The following is a 16,150-nucleotide window of genomic DNA, read 5'->3' on the forward strand; positions in this document are numbered from 1 at the left end:
TTGACTGAAGAAGTAGTTAAGTTGATGGCATAGATATTGTCTTTTCTAAAGCCTTTTAGGCTTATAGTTGGATTATCTAGATGTTTGATCAAACATTCTGTGGATAGAAATTTTACCTTATACCTAGTGTCACACAATTGACTTATACTCAGAAGATTATATTTAAAATTTTCAACAAGTAGAACATTTGAAATTATGAAATCTATTTTTAATTCAATATTCCCTATACCAATTACCTTGAGTTTACCGTTGTTTCCAAAGGCAACTGTTCCTAGGCTTTTGTAGGTTAATTGAGTAAACTTGGTGTGATCTCCAGTCATATGTTTGGAGCAACCACTGTCCAAAATCCACTTGGTTTCCTACAACAAGTAGGATTTTTATGTTAGTCTTAGTTTATCAATTTTTAATCAATCATTATTTAAGTAAATTTTTTTTTTTTTAATTGAGATTAAAACTAATTTAGAATTTTAAGTTTTAAGATTAAAATTTTGAAACTAATTTTTAAGTTTAAAATTAAATTTTGAAAACTTTAAAATAAAAATTTTGAAATTAATTTTTAAGTTTAAAATTAAAAATTTTTAAGATTAAAATTTTGAAAATAATTTTTAAGTTTAAAATTTTGAAATTAATTTTTTAAGTTTAAAATTAATTTTTTTTAAGTTTAACATTAAATTTTTGAAATTGATTTTTAAGTTTAAAATTAAAATTTTGAAATTAATTTTTAAGTTTAAAATTTTGAAAATAATTTTTAAGTTTAAAATTTTGAAAATAATTTTTAAGTTTAAAATTAAAGTTTTGAAATTAATTTTTAAGTTTAAAATTTTGAAAATAATTTTTAAGTTTAAAATTAAAGTTTTGAAATTAATTTTTAAGTTTAAAATTTAAATTTTGAAATTAATTTTTAAGTTTAAAATTTTGAAAATAATTTTTAAGTTTAAAACAAATTAAGCCTTATTCATCTCACCCGATCTATATTATCAATCAGGGAATCCTATGATTTTGTGAGATGAAATTATATTTTTAATTATAGAGTTTGATTTAACTTGTGTTAGATTCAGATTTAGTTTTGGTTTCCACAAATAGGCATTCTTCGGATAAATTTCTAAGCTTGGTGAGTCACATGGACATCATTAGAAGTAACCAACCTTTCGAAATTTTCCGAATAGTCCTATCCATGGAACTTAGTACTAAATCTTGGTCTAACTGGTTAGGATTCATTTAAGGGTAGCTTCGGTCAGTTCCACTTGGCCAAATGCACCAGATCGAAGTCATATCTTTCTAGACATGCGATGCCCAAGCTTCCCAAACGTACTATCATCCAAAAACTTCACCAGTACCATGATTCAAGTTAAACTTGGTCTCTCTTCAACTAATCCTAATTACCCTGCCGGGTTAGTTTGTTTTTGGATTACCCTGTCGGGTAGGTTAGTTTTGGAGGTGCCAGCTATTCTGGAGCCTCCCCCTGAATTATTGGCCATTAATTTAGATTTTGGGTTTGTGTCGATTCTTTTTATAATTATAATCAACTTGGTGATAGTCTAAATTTTGTTGAGTTTTGAATTTTGATTTTAAGTTAAATTTATATTTTAGTTTTTGATCTGATTTATTCAAGTTTATATAATGTATTTTATCTTTAGGTATATAGAATTGATTAAGTCCTACTTGCGTGGTTAAGCACGCTTTCGGGACCCAAGCTTGTTTAGTTGCTTTGTGTTGGGTTAATAATGATTTAAAGGTTTTGTTTGAGTTTGACTTATATCCAAGTCCGGTTTTATTATAGCATGCCTTTTGGTTATTTAGAATTAAATCTAAATTTTTAGATCTTGTTGTGAATTTTTCCAACAATTCTTTTAACTTATTAATTTCATTTTTAATGATAAATTCTCCTCCTCAAGTGTTCGATCTTGAGTTGGATTCGAATTTTTTAATTGTTCCTTGAGGTTTTGATTTTCCTCAAGAAGTGATTTATTTTCATTTTCCAATTTAACTAATTTTTTATTTAAACACGAGATAATTCTAAAGAATTTACGATTTAAGTTTAGATATACCTCTTCGGAACCTTCGGAAACGAGTGCGGACTCGTGGCTCGATTCGGGTTCGGACCCGTCTTCCGATTCCTCTAATTCGTCTTCCGTTTCAGCTTCGCGAGCCATCAGCGCGAGGTGACTTTGGTGCTTTTGCCTTTCTCCCTCCGATTCGTCTGAGGAGGAATCGTCCCATGTTGCTTTGAGGGCTTTCTTCTTTGTTGACTTTGGTTTGTCAAGTTTCAATCTTGGGCATTCGTTCTTGTAGTGCCCCTTTTTGTTACATCCGAAACATGTGACATTTCTTGAGTCGGCTGGCGAACTGATCTTCTGAAGATCCTGTTTGCTGAAGCTTCTCTTTTTCCTGGTGAACATTTTCCTTACCAGGTTCACCAGGTGTTCTTCGTCTTCAGAGTCTTGATCGGAATCTTCTTCAGATTCGGGTTTGTTCTTCTTTTCTTTAGAGGAACCTGCGAATAAAGCTACACCTTTCTTGACCCCGGCGTTAGTTTGCTCATGAAGTTCTAATTCACAGAAGAGTTCATCCAATTTTAATTTAGATAAATTTTTTGAAATTTTGTAGGCATCTACAATTGATGCCCACAAATTATTTCATGGAAAAGTATTTAACGCGTACCTTATTAAGTCTCGGTTCTCCATTTGGTGGCCTATCGCGTGGAGACCGTTGAGGATATCTTTGACCCTCGCGTGGAGCTGACTTGCCGTTTCTCCTTCCTGCATTTTTATATTAAAAATTTTATTTAACAGCAAATCTCTTTTTGTTACCTTCGCGTCGCTTGTTCCTTCGTGCAGCTCAATCAGTTTATCCCAAAGCTCCTTAGCGTTTTCATGCGGTCCAACCCGGTTCAGTTCTTCTCGTGTTAGTCCGCAGTGTAGAGTATTGATGGCTTTGTTTTCAATTGATGCCTTTTTCTTTAAATCATTTGTCCATTCTTCAGGGTCTACTATTTTCCCGGAGTTGTCTACTGGAATTTTGTAAGCCTTTGTGACGCTCATCCATTGGTCGTAGTCTGTCTTCATGTAGACCTCCATTCTCCTCTTCCAGTACGAAAAATCATCCCCGTTGAATAGGGGAGGACGTACTGTGCTGAAGCCTTCTTGTTGAGACATCTTATCCTGCACACACTAAATTAACTGGAAAAAGAAAATCCCAAGACTTCGTCTTGGATTAGCAGTGCGGGAAAAAAAAAAAGAAACTCTAAGTTGGTGTTGTACCAATTTAGATTTTAAGTGCAACGGGAAAAAAATCTTCCAAAAAGATAATAATATCAGTTTGGAATTTAAAAAAAAATTTCACCCCCTGTCTGATTGGTGGTTGCACCAAATCAGAGCGGTACCTGCTCTGATACCACTTGTAAGACCGTTGGATTCGATAGAGGGGGGGGTGAATATCGATTCGATAAAGATGAGTATAAACGCAGCGGAAAAATAAAATAGACACAGGTGTTTTTTACTTCGTTCGGAGCCTGTGACGACTCCTACTCGAAGGCCCGTACTCCGTGAGTACTTTCGTTGGGCAATCACTATCAATTCGAATGAAGATTACAACTAAGTACAAGAATTGACAGAAATAAAATACCGACAAGAGAAGAAGAGTTTAGACTTTAAGAAAGCGCTTTGTCGGAATAGCCTCGTGGCGTCGCAGGAGCGTAGAGCAGCAGAGCAAGCAGTAAGTTCTCAGTGAAGACTTGATGATCTTTGAAGCTCCTACCTGGGGCTTCTTTTATATGCTATCCCGGGCGCCTGGATCCCTTCCGGGCGCCTGGAACGTGACGTAGCTGCACGAACCATGATTCTCGACGTGGTGACGACTCGGCTGGATGAAATTTGCCTTCCGGGCGCCCGGATCCCTTCCGGGCGCCCGGATCCCCTCCGGGCGCCCGGACCACCTTGTTTCAGAAAGCTCCTTTTTCCTGCAAAACAAGGTTAGTCCGAGGCAAATTTGTATCCTGTAAAACAGATTGTTAGCACAGTTAAAGTTCAATAGATGGATAAGAAAGAGTATGACTTAGATTCCGTCTTTCCGAGACCAGAATCTAGTCACGATCTCGACTTAGACATCCGAAATGGATCTAAGCCGGATCGACGCCTAATGTCCCCTTCCCGGGAACACGTCCTCACAGTCACTCCCTTGGACTTCTCGTCAGCTATCCGGTCAGCCCGTCGACCCGTCTGGACTTCTCGCCAAGCGTCCGGTCAGCCCGTCGACCCGCTTGGACTTCTCGCCAGCTATCCGGTCAGCCTGTCGACCTAACTGGACTTCTTGCCAAGCGTCCGGTCAGCCCGTCGACCCGCTTGGACTTCTCGCCAGCTATCCGGTCAGCCCGTCGACCTAGCTGGACTTTTCCTGTACACTTGATAAAAGTGTCAGACAACAACAAACCTAACTTAACCTGATTTGTCATTCATCAAAACCTGAGTTAGACCGTTAGTGCTAACCGCACCAACAAATAACACCAGTTTTGGCAGCGGTAAATGACCGATGTAATATTACTTTATAACACCGGTTTTACATCGGTGGAAAACCGATGTAATATGTATTTTTTCTAACAGCACAGATTTGATTTTAAAACCGACAATAACAAAAAAAAATACACAAATATTTACAAATTGTACAAATATTCTTCATTCAATAATATCCATAAAATACACAAATATTCACAAATTATATAAATAATCTTCTTACAACAATATCCATAAAATACTCAAATATTCTTTTTACATCAAAAGCTAGCTAATAAATATCAAAATCAAGGTAGAACATTCTTTTAACACATCAAGGTAGAACCGCACTTCAAATGTAATCTAGCATGCATTCAGCCCACTCGAACCGCACTTCATCAATTTCAACTCTGGAGTACTTGAGATTTGTAAACTGTAAAAACACATAAATCCACCATATGTCAAATAACTAAAACAAATGTGTACATGTATCAAATAAAATAGAATACTGAGTTTTTAAAGGCTGCTGTGCAAGATAACGAATATAACATAGAATCTAAAACTTTCATATATGACACTTAGTATATGCTGCTTAGAATATAACATAGATAATTTGCTCCTTCTAATTCAAGTGTACAGATTGATAAGAACCGACAGCATCATACAACAACTTACTAGGCATGATAATGGTTGAACAAAGAAATATGACTACACAACAAATCTAGTGAAGCATAGAAGAACAAAGCTACCTCTGATGAAGAGATATACTATTTATTGTACTACCTCTGATGCCATCTTGGTATCCTGAATATCCTGCACTAAGCCCCCTATTTTCTGTGATTTCTGCTACCAACCACAGCAGCAAGGAATGCGGCAAGAAGGCAGCTGCCTCCTTAGTTCAGCACCCAAAACAGCAAGTTAGAGCTTCCTTTTGGGTCCATTCAATCCTCTAGTAAGTAGAAACTATTTTCCCTTTGGTTTATGATGGATTTGGAGTGTCTTGACCTAAGATATAATCCTCTTGTAGCCCTCTATATTAAAGGCCAGCATACATGGAAAATTCAGCATATTCTTCTGAAGTCATAACAGGGTAGGTAAACTTTACTTGTAGTTTTTATTCATTTGCTTCATGTAGGAGTAGATTCTAGTAAATTCCCACACATTTAATGTTTAATGATCGGCTAGGGATAAGATTAGGGATCAACATGATCATTTCCTCCCTATAGCCATGTGGTAGAGGTCGAGCTTGTAGCCTAAATAATGTAGTTAGGGGTCTCTATCTGATTAATGAAAAACATGAATATAGGTAAAAACAAAAGAGGTGAGTAAAATAATGAAGAGGGGTTAAATCATAAAAACAAAGAGTTCCCTATTCTTGAGGTACCCACAGGCATATTGACACTCACTCTTACTTCTAGTTGAACTTGAAATTCATTGGTATAGCTAAATATGGTAATGGGTACCCTTTAAGTTTGATTACCCATTTATCTTAATAGGTTAGGTTAAATTCGAGTATCAATGTGTTAGATATTTAGAGGAAGTTGAGCAGGTTAAAAAAATGTAATCAATACTTTAATCCTAAGGTTACCATTTAAGATAGCTTATCCAGCCACTCTACTCACTGCAGCTCCTAATCTCTAATTCCTTTCTTCTTAGGCAATCATTTAGTCTCCAACTAGTATCTGGTTTGTAACAAAAGCATAGCATCCGGTTTGTAACAAAAGCATAGCATCCGGTTTGTAACTTATTTTAGGCAAATAAAGCAACCATATAAGCTTATGAAATGAGAGAATGCTACACTCATTAATGGTTGCATAAGGATTGCTTAAGTCAACATATAAATTTTCTTTAATGGGATGTAGGTCAATTAATATGGGTTGTTTAATTCATGTGTTTTATGTTGTGTGAATTGCTTAAGGTCATCCCTAAGCTACTGTACATGCTATGTCAGAGCTAAATTCGTCCCAATTTGTGTGGGTTCTTTTCTCCTTTTCACCTAAGCCATATGCATAAACCATGTACATATTAAGTAGAAGCAACTAGTTTTCACTCTTGTGAAACAAAACATCTAATGCTTTTTGTAAACGTTTACATGCTATCAAATTAAGAGTGTCAAGTTTTGATTGGAAGTGTGGATGTTTCCAGCGGTATACAGCTTTCTGAAGAATCAAACATAATCAGATACACCGCTACAATGTGATAGTGTACATAAGCATATCACGCATAACAAGCCACAAGTCCTATCAATCTACCATTAATTATGTACTTACATTCATAGTATTGGTTCAAGTCATATCTAAGTTCATGTCGATCTCTTCACATTTATAAATTTTTCAAATAATTAATATTAGCTTCTGCAAATGATGTTGCCCCTACAGATAAAAACATTCATTGGACAATAAAGGTTGAGAAAAATAACCACCTCAAAGTTTCCTTTCAGTTCTGATTCGAGCTTTTTGGTGAGACTCTCGTTGTACAATTCCTCGTAAGCCAACTGAATCTGCTTTCTTTGGGTGGCATTTCTATGCGCTAAAATGTTGATCAGTGTCTTCTCATTAGTTCCCCATCCTGACACATGTAGATGTCGCGGTAAGGCTATTTAGCTTATACAAATTTTGCTTCACTATTTCTTCATAAATTTATATATGCTATTCAAAACTAGTGTATCTGAGCAAGGTATCGAAATACACTGTAGAAGAACTTGCATCTCTCTTATGCACAATGACATTATATGAGGCCTTGATGAACCCATTGCTAGACATTAGGCTTCAAAGGGACAAGGCTTCAGGGATGGACAAACAGAACACTTTTGCAAACTCTTACAAGGAGATTTCCAAAGAACATAACAATACTAGGAAACATAAATAACACATGGAAATGAAGACTATAATCTCTGTGCTCCTCTTTTATGAGTTTCATTATGGAATATCACATTATCAAAGGTTTGAAAAATCAATCTTCTATCAATTATTAAAAGAAGAAAAAATCTATGTAAATCAATTGGACAAGAAGAAAATAATTTCAGATATCAAAACAATTATTTGCCTGATCCATTAAATAAAAAAAAACTCATTTCTTGAACATTTCTTCCTTGGTCTATGTTATGATCACAAAAACTATCAGAGATAACAAGTTCATATCACTTAGAAAGATGAAACCTCTCTATTTTCTGGGAAATATGTAGATTTATTTCTGATCGGTGTTAAAAAAAAGTAATCTTGAACTCATAGAGGAATGATCTAAGCATTAGATCTGCATACAACTATGTGCTATTGCTACAGATTGCTGATCGACATAAAAAAAAAGTCATCTTGAACTCACAGACAAATGATCAAGCATTAGATCTGCAGATACCTCATTAGATCTAATGATCAAGCATTAGATCTACACTCATTAAGATAAGATCCATATAGTTAAGCCCAAATAATTAAGACAAACACATCACGATTAACATGATAAAGGTACAAATAGTAGCCACTTGATTGCTTTGAAAACACTCCAGAATTCTAGCCTTCAATCTGGAAGAAAAACAAGAGTTGCAAGGATCTTCAATGGTTACTTTGAACACTACATTTCATTAACTTAAACAAAAAATCAGAGTGGTTTTATTATTTTTAATATTTTTATACTTATTCAGCTTTTTCATATTTTTGAAATGCTTCATTATTTTTAATTTTTTATTCAGTTTTTAAGTGAATGAATGGGATGAGAAAACGACGATCGATATTCTTCTCCCACCTTTGTAGCTAAGACAATAAACAGTGAAAGTTTAAAAGAAGAGCTTGAAAAATGTCCCAACTTTTTCTTCATTTTTATCCATCTACCACTCTTTTAAGTTTCATAATGTACAAACAAATTTCGCTTTAAACTAAGAGAAAACTTACCGCGTGTGATAAATAAAAAAAATATTAGTAACAAAAAAGAACCTGAAAGGCTCTGAAAGTCTAGAATTCTGGCAGCAGCCATCCAGCTCTGTTAGTGCTTCTTCAACACGATCACCAAGCAGATGTAGCTGCATATAAAGAAATGTTAATTAGGCAGCATACACAAAAGAAAATTTGCAAAGAACCCAAATAAGGGGTTTAATAATGCTCATCCAGCTAAATTGGTATATAGTTAGATGCACATCAAAGGGTAAAATTGAGAAATCCGTAAACGATGCTGCAGGGGAAAATTCATTGAGTGGAAATTACCCAAAGATTTCAAATCAACTTCTCACGAAGACACAAATTCGACTCTAAATCATTCCGAAACCCTCCAATTAGGAACCAAAACTTCAAGGAAAGCTCGAATCACTTCTGACCTCTCTGTGACCCATTCTAACAAACAGGTAACGTGCAACTCTCTACAACTTGTTCATCATGGAAAACACAACACAACTCAACCTCAAATCATCGAACACCAGCCAAAATCTCTAGGAAAACCTACTGTGAACACATCAGAAATCACTGTCAAACAATTTTGGGTAACATACGCAAACCAAGCAGTAACCTTCAACCGAAACCTCCAACAAGAACACATCCCACCGAGAAGAATCCAACCCGAATCGTATACAAAGAAAAACCAATCAAACACATCCACAGAAGAGGAAAACATATCGAAAGCGTCTACAAAAGAAGTAAATCAAAACATCTCCAGGAAGAACAATCAAAGCCTTTACCAGAAGAAAACCAGTCGAAATCCATACCAAATCCTCACTTTCTATAGGTTTTCCACCCCACTATACCTCATGGATTTCGAGTTATCACAGGTAGATACACTTGCCTCTTTCTTCTTCGTCTCGCCTCCACTCGTCCTCACGTTGTGCCCCGTCAGCTGTGGCGCCGCCTGCGAAGCTCAGCTAGGCAGCGAAATGGAGCGACGAGTGGCTCTGTCGACTCAGGAAAAATGGAAAGAAGAGAAGGGTCGGCGGAATCGGGCAGGGAGATGTGACGAGGAAATGAACCCACTGTTCAAAGGGGACGGCGACGGCGAGAAATCGAGGGAGCGGAAGTTGAGGCGGCGCCAGCAGCTAGGGTCGAGGGAGGCGCGGTACCAGGACTTGCAGACGAAGGGGACGGCGACGGCGAGATCTCCGAGGGCGAGACGGCGGAAGGGGAAGAGGGAGATGAGGCTGAGGTTTAGGTTTAGGTTTAGGTTTATGTTGAGAGAAGGGGCACGATATTGGTTTAGGTTTGGAGGGAATTTTGTGAAGTCTTGTAAATTTTGGCCTGTAAAAAAATTAAATTATTTAAGAAGGGGTTTATTAACATCAGATTTTAAAAACCGATGTTAAAATCGGTGTCTATTAACCAAAAAAAAGGGCGCTCATAGACATCGCCTAAAAAACCGATGTCTATGAGCTAAAATCTGCGCTCATAGACACCGATTTTTAGAAAAACCGGTGTAAAATACTCAAAGACTTCGGTTTTAGCCTAAAACCGATGTTGTTCCACTGATGTCTATGAGCGATTTTGTTGTAGTGAAGTTTGACCAAGCTAGGAGGTAATTCGTGGGCTTGTTTGAAGAAGATGGAGGAACTGGTAGAGGTTATAAATGGTGAAGAAGAAGAGGAGAAAGTTCAGAAGCCTATTGATACGGGTTATGATAGATCGACCGAGTGAATGAAGGAGGGGTTTAGGTCAAGATAGATAGGAAAGGTATATAGCTGGTTGAGTAAAGGCTGAGTGAGTGCCCCCGCACTCATATATGCTCGGCCGGGCAAAGCCCGCCGGAGCATAAAGGCATTCAACTTTATATAAGATTCTCAGCCTATGACCAGCCGACCGCAGGTCGAGTGAGCGCCCATGCACTCATATATGCTCGGCAGGGAAAAGTCCGCTCTAGCATAAAGGCATTTATCTTTATATAAGATTCTCATCATATTGTCGATTGATCGTAGGCCGAGGGAGTGCCCTCGTGCCCATATATGCTCGGTCGGGCAAAGCCCACCTGAGCATAAAGGCATTCAGTCTTATATATTATTCTCAGCATATTACCAGCTGATTGTAGGCTGAGTGAGTACCCACGCGCCCATATATGCTCGGTCGGGCAAACCTCACCCGAGCATAAAGACATTTGACCTTATATATTATTCTCAACATATTACCAGCCGACCGTAAGCTGAGCGAACGCTCATGCACTCATATATGCTCTGTCAGGCAAAGCTCACCCGAGCATAAAGGTATTTAGCCTTATATATAAGAGTATCATCATATTGCCGGCCGATCACAAGCCGAGTGAGCGCCCCCGCGCCCATATATTCTCGGTCGGGCAAAGTCCACCCAAACATAAACGCATTTAGCCTTATATAAAATTCTTAGCCTATTGCCAGCCGATCGCAGGCCGAGCGAGCGCCCCCACGCTTATATATACTCAGTCGCGCAAGGTCCGCCCGAGCATAAAGTTACTTAACCTTATAATACATTTCTAATATACGGCTAGATTGAATGACCGACCGAGACATATTTAACAGAAAGCATTCTCAATAGTATATATGACCGGCTTGAATGATCGACCGAAATATATTCAACAGGAAGCATTTTTAATAGTATATACGGCCGGCTTGAACGACCGACCGAAACATATGCAACAGAAAGCATTCTTAACAGTATATACGGCTGGCTTGAATGATCGACTAAGACATATTCAACAGGAGGTATTCTTAATAGTATATACGGTTAGCTTGAACGATCGACCAAGACATGCTTAACAGAATATTTGACGGGAAATATCTTCTAGAAGCTTTTTCAATTATGATGACATGTCCCCATTATAAATACAAGTCATAAATGACAAAATGGGTACATCTGGGGTATATTAAAGATTCCTTAAAGGATTATTGCACGAAATATAGAAGATGACTTCATCTCCTATCAAACCCTAACGAACCGAGGACTACTTCACGACTACGAAGGTCATGTGGGGTGGTATAAAAAGGGGAATCCTCTCCGTTGGCAAGGTACGCAAATTCTAGCATCTAAACTCTGTTTCACTTCAGTTATTGTTCTTCTTCTTCTTCTTCCATCTATGAGAGGAACTAACTTAAGCGTTGGAGGGCCTAGCCAGGGATTCCCACCCTAGTTTTATGTCACTAATGCTTTGTTGGCTCGTCTCACTGTGCGCAAGAGCATTGAGGAGTTTTCTTCAGATCATTGGAGATCATCATCATTCATTCATCGAAGCCAGTGCCCATCTTCGTAGATTTCAGACAGGATCAAATTTGGTGTCGTCTGTGGGAACTATTTACCTGAATCTGAGGCTACAAAAATGGAGGAAGCTGGTAAACCCAACACCATTACTATATCGCAGGATGATATGGAATTGCTCATCAACGCTAGAGTATAGAAGATACTGTAACAACAGCAACAACAAGTGAATGCGGGTGGCGCATTGCCTGTAGTGCCACCTCCGGCGATGTCTGTGACTTCTCACCACCGAGAGAAGGAGATCAGAGGGGGAGATCCAGCTTATCTGTTCTCTACTCCTCTCTCTCCCACTCAACGTCCCAAAGCTTATTTCTGAAAATCTCTTGAACAAGGAGGACGAAGGGCAGTCCTTCAGGAATCTTCTAGAGAAACCCCTGTATGGGAAAAATGAAAGGGGAAGGTGTTGTTTAGTGATAGTTCTCCTGAAAGGATTATCACTCCATTCTCTGAACGGGGTGTTGGATGATCCGCTGCCGAAGCATTATTAGAATTTAAATGTTGGAGAATACTTGGGAATAACTGATCCCGAAGATCATCTCCTTAAATTTGAGCATGCGACACTTCTCCAATAATTTACTGATGGAGTTAAATGCCGGATGTTCCTTACTATTTTTGGAGGAGCAGCTCAAAGATGGTTCAAGTGACTGCCAGAGAATTTTATTCTTTGCTTCAAGGATTTCTAAAAGGTATTCTTACATCATTTTTCTAACAATCGGAGGTATCATAAAACTCCATGGAGTCTTTTTTCCATCAAGCAAGGCCCTAAAGAGTCTATTATGGATTATATTAAGAGATTCAACAATGTGGCTATCGATGTTCCATCAGCCACCACGGAGATCTTGGTAAGCGCATTTTCTCAGGAGATTAATGATAATGATTTTTTCAAGGACTCGATTAGGAATCCTCCTACCAATTTTGATATATTAATTGAGTGGGGTTCGGAGTTTATTAATGTGGAGGAGGCTCAAGCAGCTCGTAGAAAAGATGTCAACACTTCTGCACCGATCCCAGTAGTAGCTCATCCAGGGGGACCTATCCAGCCCCCTAAGGGGCCTTGGGCAGATCCATACCATCGTCATCCCGAGCCTCAACCTCAGGCAGTATAGCATGTGGATGCTCCCGCACATTTTCCATGAAGATGGTTTACCTATCATCTGACTAGTACCCACAACACAGAAAACTATTTCGCTCTGAAGAATCAGCAGGAGGGTAACACCTGCTATCGTTGGTGTTCTCCAGTCCCAAATCGACGACGACATCCTCGAAAGAATAGTCCTCTTAAAATTGAATATCAACCGAGCATATCACAAGCGGGAATATTACCTCTCCCCACCGTACCTGTTGGTTGCTACTCGGAATACCATCCTAGTTCCCCTGTACAAAAATTTATACAAGCATAGAACTATCCTAGCTACCCTTGTGCTCTATTGAAGTTAAATTTGGATTGCAAACGATGCTTAACATTATTAATCCAAATTGTCCTTCAGAAGTTAAACTTGGATTGGAAACGATACTTAACATTTTTAATCCAAGTTTAACTGATGCGATCTTCCTAAGTTAAACCATATTACAGAAGTTATCAAATATTTATTTCAAAGATCAGCTTCTAGGTTAAACATGGCGAGGCACTAGGCCTTCTTGGGTATGAGATCATCCACCACTTCCTAGACAAAGCCTCACAAAGAAATTGGATATTTAACTTCTTATAGTAAACTGGATTTAACTATAGAGACCTCAATAGAAACACAATATCGAAACATGAAATTGAACAATAAAATCGATAACAAAAATGATAACTAAAAACCGACAACCTCTTGTGTTTGGTTTTTCAAGATCTATACAAAGGATGAACTAGTCATGATACGGAAACTAATAACTAGTTATACCTTTTGTAGCCTATAGACCTCTTGATCTTCTATTGTATTCCTCTCCTTCTCTTGGACGTCGTGTGGGTGATGATCTTCCAAGATGAAATCCACTCAAGTTTCTTCCAAGGCTTCAAAGATCTGACCACCAACTAACCTCCAAGGGATGCTAGACAAAAGAGCTTCCTTCTCTTCTTCTTCTCCTTCAAGCAACCGGCCACCAAGAGATCTCCACACAATATGTCACCGGCCACCAAGAGAGAAAACAAAAGGAGACGAGAGAAGGACAAGGGTCGGCCACCAAGGATTGGAAGAGGGGAATAGAAGATGTGTTATAGGTGAGGCACCCCCTCCTTCTCTTTTATAATCCTTGGTCTTGGCAAAAAAGGAAAGTTTTAAACATAATTAAAACTTCCTTATATTCCTTGCCAATGACTAAAAAGGAAAGTTTTAAAACAAAAAATTAAAACTTCCTTTTATGCTTGTCATGGTCGGCCACCTACTTGTGCTCCAAACAAGGAAAGTTTTAAACACAAAATTAAAACTTCCTTATTTGTTTCTGGTAAGAAATTTTAATTAAAAAATTTCTCTTTTAAATCCCTTGTTGGTTATAAAAGGAAAATTTTATAAATGAAAATCTCTCTTTTAAAACATGTGGATGGTTTCCTAAAAGGAAAGTTTTATCAAAAATTAAAATCTTTCTTTTAACTTCAAATAAGGAAAGATATCAAACATTTCTCTTAATCCTTTGTAGAAAGCTATAAAATGAAAGATTTAAAATTTTAAAAACTCTCTTTTAAAACCATGGCTTCCACAAAAGGAAAGATTTTAAAAATTAAAACACCCTTTTAATTTAATGTGGTCAGTCACCTAGCTTGGGTTCCAAGCTTGGATTGGCCGGCTACAATGAGATGGGTAAGAAACTTGGCTCTAAGTGGATATAAGACTTTATAAATAAGAGGCTATAACAGGATCCGAGAGGAGGAATTGGTTTTGGTCTCCCGATGAGCTTGAGCTTCCCGTGTTTGCCCTGAACTGTTGGATCGAAAGTGCTAGAGGGGGGGGTGAATAGCGCTCGTGGCTTTCACTATTCATTTTCAGAAATCGTTCGAGTAAATGCAGTGGAAAAGAAAGGAAATAACACAAACACAGAAGACACAATCGTTTACTTGGTTTGGAGCCTGTGGCGACTCCTACTCCAAGGCCCACGCTCGTTGAGCGTTTACGTTGGGTAACAACTATAATATCGAAAAAGATGATTACAATATGAATTACAATTAAGTGAAATAAAAGAAACTATACCAACGAAATGGAAAACAAGGAACTTTTGGAGCTTTGATTCGTTGGAGCAGCAGGGCGTTGTTGAAGAGTACAGGGCAGCACACAGGAGCACAGGTTCTTCTGTTCGAGTTAGGTTCGAAGCTACACCTCGAGGCCTCCTTTTATAGCTCTGCAAAGTCTGATCGAGATCCCCAAGCTTCGGGATCAAGTTTGACCCGAGGCGGATCTCAGTCACTTCTAACTCTGCACAACAACGTTAGTCTCCTGTAAAACAGAGTTAGAACACAATTGAATATATAAACAAATGAACTGACAGCCTTCGGACTGTCCGGGTCTGACTTCGGGTTTTTGACCGGAGACCCTAGGTCGACCCGACGCCTACTGTTCCCTCTATGGGGAGCGCGTCCTCACCTACTCCACTCAGGAGATTTACCTGTTGCCAATGCGATCCTCCAGATCGACTGGACTTTTGCTCGGTGCTCGATGCCTCCGGACTTTCTGCTGGACGCCCGCTTCCCGACCCATCCAGTCTTCCTCCTGGTTCGTGACACCAGGAATTTCTACCTAGGGTTACCACCCCCTAGGACTTTTGCCTGAAGCACTCGACCCGCCAAGACTTTTCGCATAGGGTTACCACCCCCTATGACCTAGGGTTACCACCCCCTAGGGTTTTCCACCTGCCTAACCACAGCTAGGATTTTTGCCTAAGTACACTTAGGATTTGTCTGCAAACTTGTTCAACATATTAGAAACCAAAACACCTTAACTTTGAACCCTTTAACATAATCAAAACATAGGTTCGATCGTCGGATACTTCCCGCACCAACACGAACACCCAACTCAAATTCATCAATAATATCTCATTTTACTAAAGAGTTATTATTGCACTACTGCACCAATCCCATATTACTATATGGGCTTCTTCTTATCATAAGTGTGTTAGTCTCCCTTTGTTTAAAATATCGAATGTCCATTAATTAAATGAGTTACTGACAACTCACTTAATTAATATCTAGCTCCAAGAGTAGTACCACTCAACTTCATTGTCATGCCGGACTAGGTCCACCTGCAGGGTTTACATGACAATCCTTTTGAGCTCCTCAAGGGGACATCATCAACCACTACAAGAAAATCCTCATTTAGCAACACTCAAACAACAACGATTTTATGCCAAATTGTTATTGTTTTGCCTTTTAACAATGATTTTAACAAAAACCGTTGTCTTTTATCATTTTTTTTGGCCTACGACAACGGTTTTTAAAAACTGTTGTCTATTTATGTTTTTTTTAGACTACGACAACGGTTTTTAAAGGCTACGGCAACAGTTTTT

This window comes from Zingiber officinale, chromosome 3B (genome assembly GCF_018446385.1).
Source record: "Zingiber officinale cultivar Zhangliang chromosome 3B, Zo_v1.1, whole genome shotgun sequence".
Taxonomy (NCBI): domain Eukaryota; kingdom Viridiplantae; phylum Streptophyta; class Magnoliopsida; order Zingiberales; family Zingiberaceae; genus Zingiber; species Zingiber officinale.